Here is a 9,722-nt window from a genome sequence, read left to right on the forward strand (position 1 = left end):
CCTTTATCAGTTTGATATACATATGGGCAATGGTGGAGGATTAGGACAGGTGGTAGTGAAATATGGTTTAATTTCTCCACTTTTGTTATGGCATCAGTGCTCTAAAAGTAGAAAACTTTATTAAAAATGAGTACTGTTGTTTGATATTTTAACTGGAGAAGTAGCTACATGTTCCAGTTTAGCTACATGCTTTAAAAGCTTAAAATAAGAGTCAGACCTGTCACGATACCTAAAAGTCAATATATGTGCTTAACTGTGCAGTTGCATTAATGTCAATAATGTGTATATTGTGCACAAATTTAGACATAATCATAACTCATTGCAAGATTCAGGCTTACGTTTTAGAAGTAGTAATTTATTTTTTTACTTTTACTACTACTTTAAGTTATAAGCGAGGTTAGTGGGAAGATTCAAAGGTGATAGTCTATGGATGCTGAGACCCTATTACGTACTGCACAACCTAGTGATGATTGACGTTACATTTGTGGAAATACCTGAAAGAAACTATGGAGAGATTTGGGTAGAAGGACATCAGGTATTTATGGAAGCTTCCTGTTTTGGTCTTATGGGAGGTGGGTGAGTTGAACTTCTCCCACAGTGCTTAACTTCTTCCTTACAACCTTCAGGCATTGACTTACACAATTCAGCATTGTTTGTTGTGATCATGTTGCAAGTTGTTTGATAATTGATGTTCTTCCTGAAATCCAAATCCTTCAGGCAGGTGAATCTGTGAGAATTTCTCTTGGTAATCCTTTGTGCTAATAGCGGAGGTGGGACTTAAAAATTTTGGCTGAGTACAGCCCTAAAGGTCTAGCCAGCAAAACACATAACATAAGAAATAACACTCTCACTTAAAAAAAGGAAAATCCGTTATAGATACTTCCACTTTCAGACTTTTCTTTCTCTAGACCTAATTGGTCTTTCCTAACTGGTTTACTTCCTGGATCAGTTACTTTGATTTTAGCTTGGGTCAAAGGTTTGGCAACTGTTTCCCCTCATTTTTATTTTAATTAGATAATCCCTGATTTTTATAGTCTTTATTAAAACAGTATTTAAAACCTGCAAATTCTGCAAGGCCTATTTTCCTGGTCAGTACATAGTGCCCTCACATTAGATTGCTCTTAATGGAAATTAATTGTATCATGCCTATAGACCTTGGAGCGATTTTGTAGGTATTAGATTCTTAGACATCTGTGGTGTTTTATTATTGATTAAAGAATGAGAGGAAATCGCATGGCTTAAGACCTTGTGCTGGGATTTATGAATTACTTCTTTTCCTATGTGACCCTTGGCAGGTCATTGAATCTGTCTTTCAGTTTTCCATCCATGAAGCAGGGAATAATGATGATTTTCTGCTGCTGCTTTTTGTCCATCATGCCTACTTAAATAGTTCACTCTTTGGAACAGGTCTTGTTACTTGCTAGTGCAAAGAAATCTCATTCTGCGTTAGGATCTGGAGCTGTAATACAAATAATTAATATCAGCATTAAACAGTCAAAGGTATTACATCCAAGATGCATTTGGCCTGAGGCCACATAGTTCTTAAAATGATGGATTTTTAATTGATTATTTGGAATGAGGCCTTTTCTCAGACTAGCTAAATCGCTTAAGACCCACGCATGCTAGCTATATTTAGAGGCAAGGAGATGGCAGAGTATTTCTTAAAGTGCTCTGTTTCTAATAACCCAGCTGAGTGACAGTCTGTGAGTGCTGCCTCTTTTAAAACAAACATGACTCACAGCCCCCAGGTGGCAAGCATGTGCAGGTTAGAAATTGTATTGAACTATCCACATTCAAGAACCAGTGAAATATAGTCATAATCACAAACATTTAATTTAATAATTTCAGGTTAGTACAAGAGGGTAGGCATACTAATGGCTTGGCATCTATAAGAGCAAAATGCAAAAAGGCTGTGTAAAATTTGTGTGGGGGTTTTAAGGTTATTCTGGAGTAAATACGGTGGTATTTTCATCCCAAAGCACGCCCCGATGCTTTCAGAAAGCAGAAATGTAACTGGTGTATCAGGCATTGTTATGAATCATGCAGAAACTATATCTTTACCAGAATAAGATTATATCCAGTGTCCAAATCAATGGCAAAATGTAAATGGCCTTCTAATTGCATTGATATTTAATTCCCATTGAAACAGACCCCCACACAAATGGCTGTTTCCTAGGCATTTCTTGTCCCACACAGTTACTAGCACCCATGAATGATCTTACTCCCTCTCTGAAAGTGTACGTGGTAAAATTAAGTTATGTCCTTAGAAACTGCCAGGGAGGTGCAAGAGAGGAGTGAGTACTACTCTAGCCTTTTCGCATCTCTAACCAAAGCTAAAAATAAGCAGCAAAAGAGGGAGAAGCTGGTTTCCCAGTGGGAGAAGTATCCCACTGTCTTCTTGAAAGATGCTTTATGTCACTTGTGCTCCAGGGGACAACGGGCCCAAGTGATTCTTATTTTGTGTCCTAAGCTTGTCACTGACCTCAACACCCAGCCACATTGCACTGTTTTCTGTGAGATTACCCAAGGCAAGCTCATCTCTGGGAATCTGAGAGAGTATTGTCAGGAACTCCCTCTGGTGCAACAACTTTCTTTCATCACGAGCTGCAAAGTTGAAGGCACTCTTTGGTTTTGACTGCAGCAGCAAAGCTCAGCCAGGCTCTGAAATAGCTGCATCTTTGTTCCAGCACATTATCATTAAAGAAGTTTATGGCTGCATGAAAAATGAAGCCAGTTCTAACTACTTGCCTTCTTAAGGAGGTTTCATTAGAAATTAGATATAGCCCTTCTTCACCCAAATTGCTGACTATTTTTTAATAGATCCCAATAGATTCATTTCCAAGAATTTGCATTCAGAGAGCTTGAAAGGACATTTTTGTGTAGTTTGCCAGTTCATGCAATACATGTAACAACACTGAAAACAAGTTAGGTCAAAGACACAAGGCTTTGGTTCAGAATTTCCTTGCCTTTTGCTTCCTTTACAGCAAACACGGTACTGATTTTGTATTTGCCTCCCAGTTCTGTTTCTCAGAACCCAATTCTGTTCTTGAAACCAGTGACAGGGGAGAGCTAGGCATAATATCTGCTCAATAGCAAATGTATACCCAGCTCTGCTACTGCTAATGAAACCTCCTCATGTCAAAAAATCAGGTAAATGTTACTCAGTGGTTTTGCACCAGACTAGGAAACTGTGCATTTTAAAACATCTTCTTCATAAGGACTTGAAGGAGCCTGATAGCCCTGGAAAATGAAGACGCAGCACCACGTAACAAGAGGTTAGTAGTGGAAGCTATTTAGTGTTGTCGTCTCGCCTATCTACAAATGTGCCTTCAACTCTGATGACCTACTTTAGTGGGTGGTGGCTCATATAATCCTTTAAGATTATGTATGTAAATAAATACAGTAAAAAACTGTATAATACTTATATATAATCTCTTCCATCAAGGTAAATAGGTTGCCAAGCTCTGAAAGTACTGGGGTGTACTAGGTATAAAGTTCATCTGGTTCCTGGGGGTGCTGTACAAGCTAAGATCAGCTTAATAAAAGTATGGGAAGACTGAGAATTAGTAATAGCTGCAGCATGTAGTGCTTTACGTAATATTTCTTTTACTGGCAGTATGTCATTCAAGTTATTGCCTAAGATTCCGATTCTGTTCTAATTTCAGAAGCTCCTTTATTTCCACACCACTACAGTTAACTATTTGTTTGCAGCTAATCAAATTAAGCTGCTCATTGTCTTTTTCAGGTTCAGCTAGTTAGTTTACAGCTGCTAAGTCATAGAATCATAGAATAGTTAGGGTTGGAAAGGACCTTAAGATCATCTAGTTCCAACCTCCCTGCCATGGGCTGGGACATAAATATGAGAGATATAAGATTTAACATCTTTTCCAAACATTTGTTCCTCAAAATTATTAATTCAATATATAACTTTAATTTCTGCATAAATATCCAGTTACTTTTTGTATCGTGTCAAGTTCCTGGCTTCCAAGGCAAATGTATGCTGGGTATTAGTTTTCTTTCAGGGTTGGATTTTATTCTTCCTAATGGCAGCGAATTGAATTGGTCTTCTGATTCTGTATTAAGAGACAGCGAGAAAATAAGCTCCCTGTATCTTAGGTACTGATACACACTTTCAGGACTATCCATTTTATAAAGGACAGTCTTATTATCCTTCTTTCAATAAGAGACAACAGTTTCAGGGATAGATGCAGTGATTAGCAGATGAATCATACTTACATTTCAAGTTAATATTCTCAGGTTTTTTTCTTCCTTAATATTTGCTACTGTCACAACCAACTTCCAAGAAAGGCTTTCCACCTGCTGACTGTGATGCCCCACTGTCGTGGGTTCAGCTACAGCAGTCATTTTTCTCCTGCTTAGTAGCTGGTGCAGTGCTGTGTTTTTGACTTTCAGCCTGGGAACAATGCTGATAACACTGATTTTTTTAGTTGTTGCTAAGTAATGTTTACTCCGACCAAGGACTTTCTCAGTCTCATGCTTTGCCAGGGAGGAGAAGAAGCCAGGAAGAAGCAGAGACAGGACACCTGACCCAAACTAGCCAAGGGGTATTCCATACCACAGCACATCATGCCCAGTATATAAACTGGGGGGAGTTACCCGGAAGGCCCAGATCACTGCTCGGATTGGGCTGGGTATCGGTTGGCAGGTGGTGAGCAATTGTATCCTCTCCCCTTGTTATTTCCCTTATCATTATTATTATTATTAGTGGTAGCAGTAGTGGTTTTGTATTATATCTTAGTTACTGTACTGCTCTTATCTCAACCCATGGGAGTTGCATTCTTCCGATTCTCCTCCCCAGCCCTTTCGGGAAAGGGGGCAGGAAGAAGAGGGGGGAGTGAGCGAGCGGCTGCGTGGTTCCGAGTTACCAGCTGGGCTTAAACCACAACAAGTGCCCGCAGAGCCAAGCGCTGTGGCAAATGGTTTGCAGCTTTGTATAAGTCACAAAGCTATTTATTCCTCCTGACAAGCGTAATCATACTATTTCAATATTTAAAGTGAAGCACTTGCTTAGTCCAGCTCTCTCAGGAGAGGTCACAATGTTAAAATCCATTTGTCAGGCATGGTTTAAAACAAAGCAGCAATAAGGCCTCAAGGCAACACTGTGCAGCAGCTCTGGGCTTCAAAGAATGCGGAGCAAAGAGACAGAACATCACCACCATCACCACCAGACCCGACACAGGTTTATCTGCCTGTTGGACATGCTGTGACCATCCTGCAGCGTGCCGGTGCCATCCTGCTGCCGGTCGCAAGTTCAGGTGCTGCAAACATGAAGGTTTTGAGTGACAGGAGCAGTATTAATCCTCTGCTTTTGCGGGTGGATGCTGGCAGATGACAGCAGCGCGCTAAGGCGCTGCACGTGCCAGGGTGATGGTTCAGACCAGCACCATCCACAGCTGCTGGAGCAGCCCCAGGGCAGGAGCAGGGCTGGCTGCTGCCAGCAGGACCTTCACTTCAGTTCCCTCTGCTGATCCCCCCTGTGCTTTATTGAACACAGGCCAGGTTTTAAATACCTCCATCCCCAGGCACTGACCCAAGTGCCAACCCAGACCCAGCACCCTCCCAGCACAGCCCGGACCCGCTCGGTGCCAGCATCAAACCTAACAGCTCCTGGTTTCCTCTGGATTGTTTGCTGAAGCTACCACCAACATGGGACACAAATGGTCCAGCATGGTCCCCAGCAGTGAAGGGAACCACACAGAGCTCTCTGGAGAAGCTGCTCCACAGCCCTCTGCAGGACAGGGGCAGGGTTTGTTTGCTCAGTCCTGCTCTGGAGCAGGATTTACCCATGGAGCAGTAGTGTAAGCACAAGGGGAACCGAATTCATGTCAGTTTTCAGAAGTGCTGTGGAAATACAACGCAAAACCCTTCACAGCTCCTTCTCCCCCTTGTTGTGAGGGTTTCACAGGGCCTGGGAGGGTCCAGCCAGAACAATTGCATTTTGGCAGGTGGTTAGATAATCCTTGTTAAATCACTGCAGAGATTTCCACCACTGCAGGAAAACGTAGCAGCCAGGCCACATCCCTCTGCAATTCCAGCATTCCCTGTGCTCATGAAAATACACTTTAAAAGAGATGTATACTTTCAGATATGATGAAAGTTTAAACTGTAGCATCTGACGTATTTCTCTGATTTGTTAGGGGTAGGCATGTAAAAGAGGAGATGGTGTCATAGAGACCTCCTGTAGATAATTCTCAAGTAGGGAAAATGTCTTCAGCATTTTTTAAGGAAATATTCAAAGCATATCATAGATATATTATCAAAATGCTCACTTGATCAGAAACAAATTGTTTTAAAGACTTAGTTAGATAAAGCTCTATTAATGCCTCGTTTCCTCCAGGGTCCCCACAAACCTCGGTGGGCTGAACCTTGCTTAAGCCTCACCTTCATAACCTCACATCCATCTAAGTGTTTTGGAGTCATTTGGACTTACTTGGCTTTACCAAAGGAGTGAACCGATTTCCAGGATGGGCAGTGACGAGATTTTCCTCAACTTCCATCTGGGCTGGTCTGTGTGTCAGGGCTGGCGGCGCTGGGACCTCTCCCTGTCACTGCCCCCTCCTACCCCTCTGCAGAACTGATTGTTTCTCCTTTCTGGGTTAGCAGTGAAATGATTGTTTGTCCCCTGCACTGGGAGGTTGGGTTTGTAAATGCACAGACATGTGCACACACACGTGTGGTTTTAGAAGTGCCTGCAGCTGCCGGGGCTGTGGCACTGGGGGCTCAGTTCAGCTCAGTGCTGCAGCTCGAGACCCGCTGCCCTTAATGTGAGTCCTGGCACCGACTGAGGGACGGGACCCCGCGTCTTCTGCAGACTGGGACTAGTTGGGAAAACCTTGGAGGATCTTGTAGTGAATCATGTTCAGATTACTTTGGCAGCTTCGGGTGTGACCCACAGTGAACCAGCCAACGACTTTAATTAAATAAATCTGATCATAAAGTGCTCCGTCTCTTGTCTTAGGTATTAGTGTCAGGTTTTTTCTTCCTTACTATTTCCTACTGTCACGACCAACTTCCAAGAAAGGCTTTCCACCTGCTGCCTGTGATGCCCCACTTTAACTGCTATAGTGAACCCTTATCTTCCAACCACACTGCCTCCAAAGTCCAACAGAAAGAGCGGAAGATTCCTAGTGATTGCCTGTAATCAGGTCATGGGGGAGTGCAGTGTTAAAGGGACAGTTTTCTTTCTTTGTTTTCCTCCTTCTAACTCAGCCTGGGAAGGTTTGACATTGTTTCCAGACTGCTTCAGTCTCTCTGTCCAGGATTTAGTTTTATTAATATATGTAGAAAAAGTATGATATGCAAAGTGACCTTTTCTCCTAAACCTGTGATTCTTTCAATGCCTGTGTATTTCCTTAAAGTTTCTACTTAATAGGCTGTTGCCCTGAGTTGTAGTTTCTGTTTCCTACAAGAACTAAGTTGCTTCATCTGCCTGCCCCCATGATAGAGGACTTTTCTTCTGAAATCGTATCCCATACAAGCCATTAGTCTAATCAGTTCAACTCTCAAGGAAACTGATAAATCAACAGTAATCTAAACCCCAGCCTCCCTTCAAGTGCTAGCCTGTGTCAGAGGGCTTCAGAGTTCATGCCGTTCCGTGTAATGAGTTCTGCCCTGGAAGGACAGAAAAAATACAGCTTGATAGCTGATGAATATTTGAGATTCTTTCTCCTGAGCAAGATTGTGATTTTCCTGCATTTCAGTAAAATACTTAAAAGCTAATTTAGTCAGTGCATTGGTGGTGGTCAGATGTGGGTGCTTGACCACTAAAAACTGAACTGGCAAGCTACACACTCCTTTCTCCTTAAAGTCACTTAAGAGAAGGGGAAATTATTATCTAGAGTGAGCTGTCAACCTTTATGCCAGCTTTTCTCCTGATATGATTTATAAAACAGCCAAGATAACCTCTGGGGGGGAGCTTTGCAATGGAAATAGCAAGTAATTCTTATTCTAATGAACATAACACTGTCACAAGTTTAAAGTTCAAATCTGAGGTACGAAGGTTTGGGGGAAAAAAAAGCCTGTAAAATACGAATGTGACAGCATATGTGTTCCTTGCCTGCACAGTGTATGAAACAGGAAAAATAGGCAAACTTTATTTTTCTAATGAGGTTTAAAACATTTTTCAGTCTTTATTAGACAGAAGTTCCTCAATACTGGTTGGGTTTTGTTGCCTTTTTGGTTTTTTCATTTGCTTCACACTCTCCTCGATTGACATGAGGCATTTTTCTCAGCACAAGTTTCGTGCCCTTTGGTCCTTCAGCATTGCAAAATGTACTGTCACAATTGGCACTCATTAAATAAGCCTTTGTTGGTAGCTGCAGCTAACAGGCAGAAGGCTGAAAGGACTACAGGAATTTAAAGTCCTGGAGGAGGCTTGTCCTGACCAGCATTTAGAAATACCAAATGAGGATTAATTGGAGAACTTATTTCTTGCCACTCTGTTAAAAAACAAACAAACAAACAAACCAAAAACCAAGGAAAAGAAGAACCCCATTACTGGTTATCTGGCAGCTTTCACTGATATCTAGCTAACTTCAAAACTGCTTTGAAAATAAAACCAAATCTTTCCTAGAAACTGTAAATGCAAACTGAAAACAACAAAAGAAGTTAGAAAGTTTATAAATCAATGGCAATCAGGCTAACCTGCCCCTGAACTTACCCAACATATTTCTTATGATGAGAGCTGTATGAATGCAATTTAGATAGTCAGTGAACCATAATATCTGCAAGTTTGCTGAGGCTGATAGCTTTTCACTGGCTGGTCAGTATCTTTCTGTCTCAAGGCTAGAGTTGCACTAGATCCTTGCTATCAGCTGAAGTCAAAAGAGTCAGCTGAGGAGAAAAGGATAGTGAACTAAACCTTCACAAAGCTGTAAAGGCACTTACAGTAATTCTGCTAATTAGGCTCACTTTCTGAAGGTATATCTCACACTGAAGCCTTGTATTAGTAGGAAGCTCACATTGTTGTACTAGCTTCTGGGTGCACTGCCTGGTTGGAAATGGTGTGGTGGTGACTTGTGGAGTTCAAGAATTGTGTGTTGGTCCAGCCACCTCTGTGCAGGTACAGAAGGGTACAGTGTGCATATAGCAAACTCTTGCTTGGTGAAAACATGAAACTTTTTAGTGACACATTAGTGATGTGTCGCTAAATGACATAAATGCTTATGACCTGGAAGCAATATTGAATGTATCAGAAATCTAAAAAATCCCTTCTGCTGGTTTGATACAGATTGTGTGAGTTGTACAGAAGGTGTTCACAGCCAGTGGGAATATGAGCCACTGCCTTGCGCTTGCTCGCTATGTAGTCCTGCCAAGCTGAAGTTCTGTAACTAGCATCAATATTAATAGCAAGATTAATCTGATTCCACTTACTTTTCCTTTTTACACAAAAGCTGTGTACTGAATAGGTATTGAATAGATACTGAATAGCCTGAAGACTTAAAGAGTTAAAAAAGATGAAGTGTAGAGCTAAGTTATGTTTTCCAGTGTGGCACGTGATTGCAGCTCACTTTACTGTGTTGCAAAAAAAGAGAACATCATAGTCCAAACTGCTTTCAAAAAAACCCAAAAACGTGGTTGGGCAGTATTTTCTTATGGCTTATCTGCTTAAGTAACTAAGTGATGGGACAGATGGTAGACAAAAGAAAGCTGGATCTTCAGGAAACCCCAACATGCCCTTTGAATTTTTGAAAAGAAAAAGA

The 9,722-nt window shown here is 41.5% G+C and overlaps 1 long non-coding RNA gene across 1 annotated transcript; it reads right to left on the reverse strand.

Moving 5' to 3' along the window:
• Positions 1-1,180: 1,180 nt before the first annotated feature.
• On the reverse strand, positions 1,181-6,611 carry LOC115605218. The gene is made up of 2 exons (XR_003990540.1): positions 6,452-6,611; positions 1,181-1,459 (listed from the first exon to the last, which is right to left on the reverse strand). It is a non-coding gene; the product is annotated as an uncharacterized LOC115605218 (long non-coding RNA).
• Between the last annotated feature and the right edge of the window lie 3,111 nt (positions 6,612-9,722).

This window comes from Strigops habroptila, chromosome 3 (genome assembly GCF_004027225.2).
Source record: "Strigops habroptila isolate Jane chromosome 3, bStrHab1.2.pri, whole genome shotgun sequence".
In the NCBI taxonomy this organism is placed as follows: Eukaryota; Metazoa; Chordata; class Aves; order Psittaciformes; family Psittacidae; genus Strigops; species Strigops habroptila.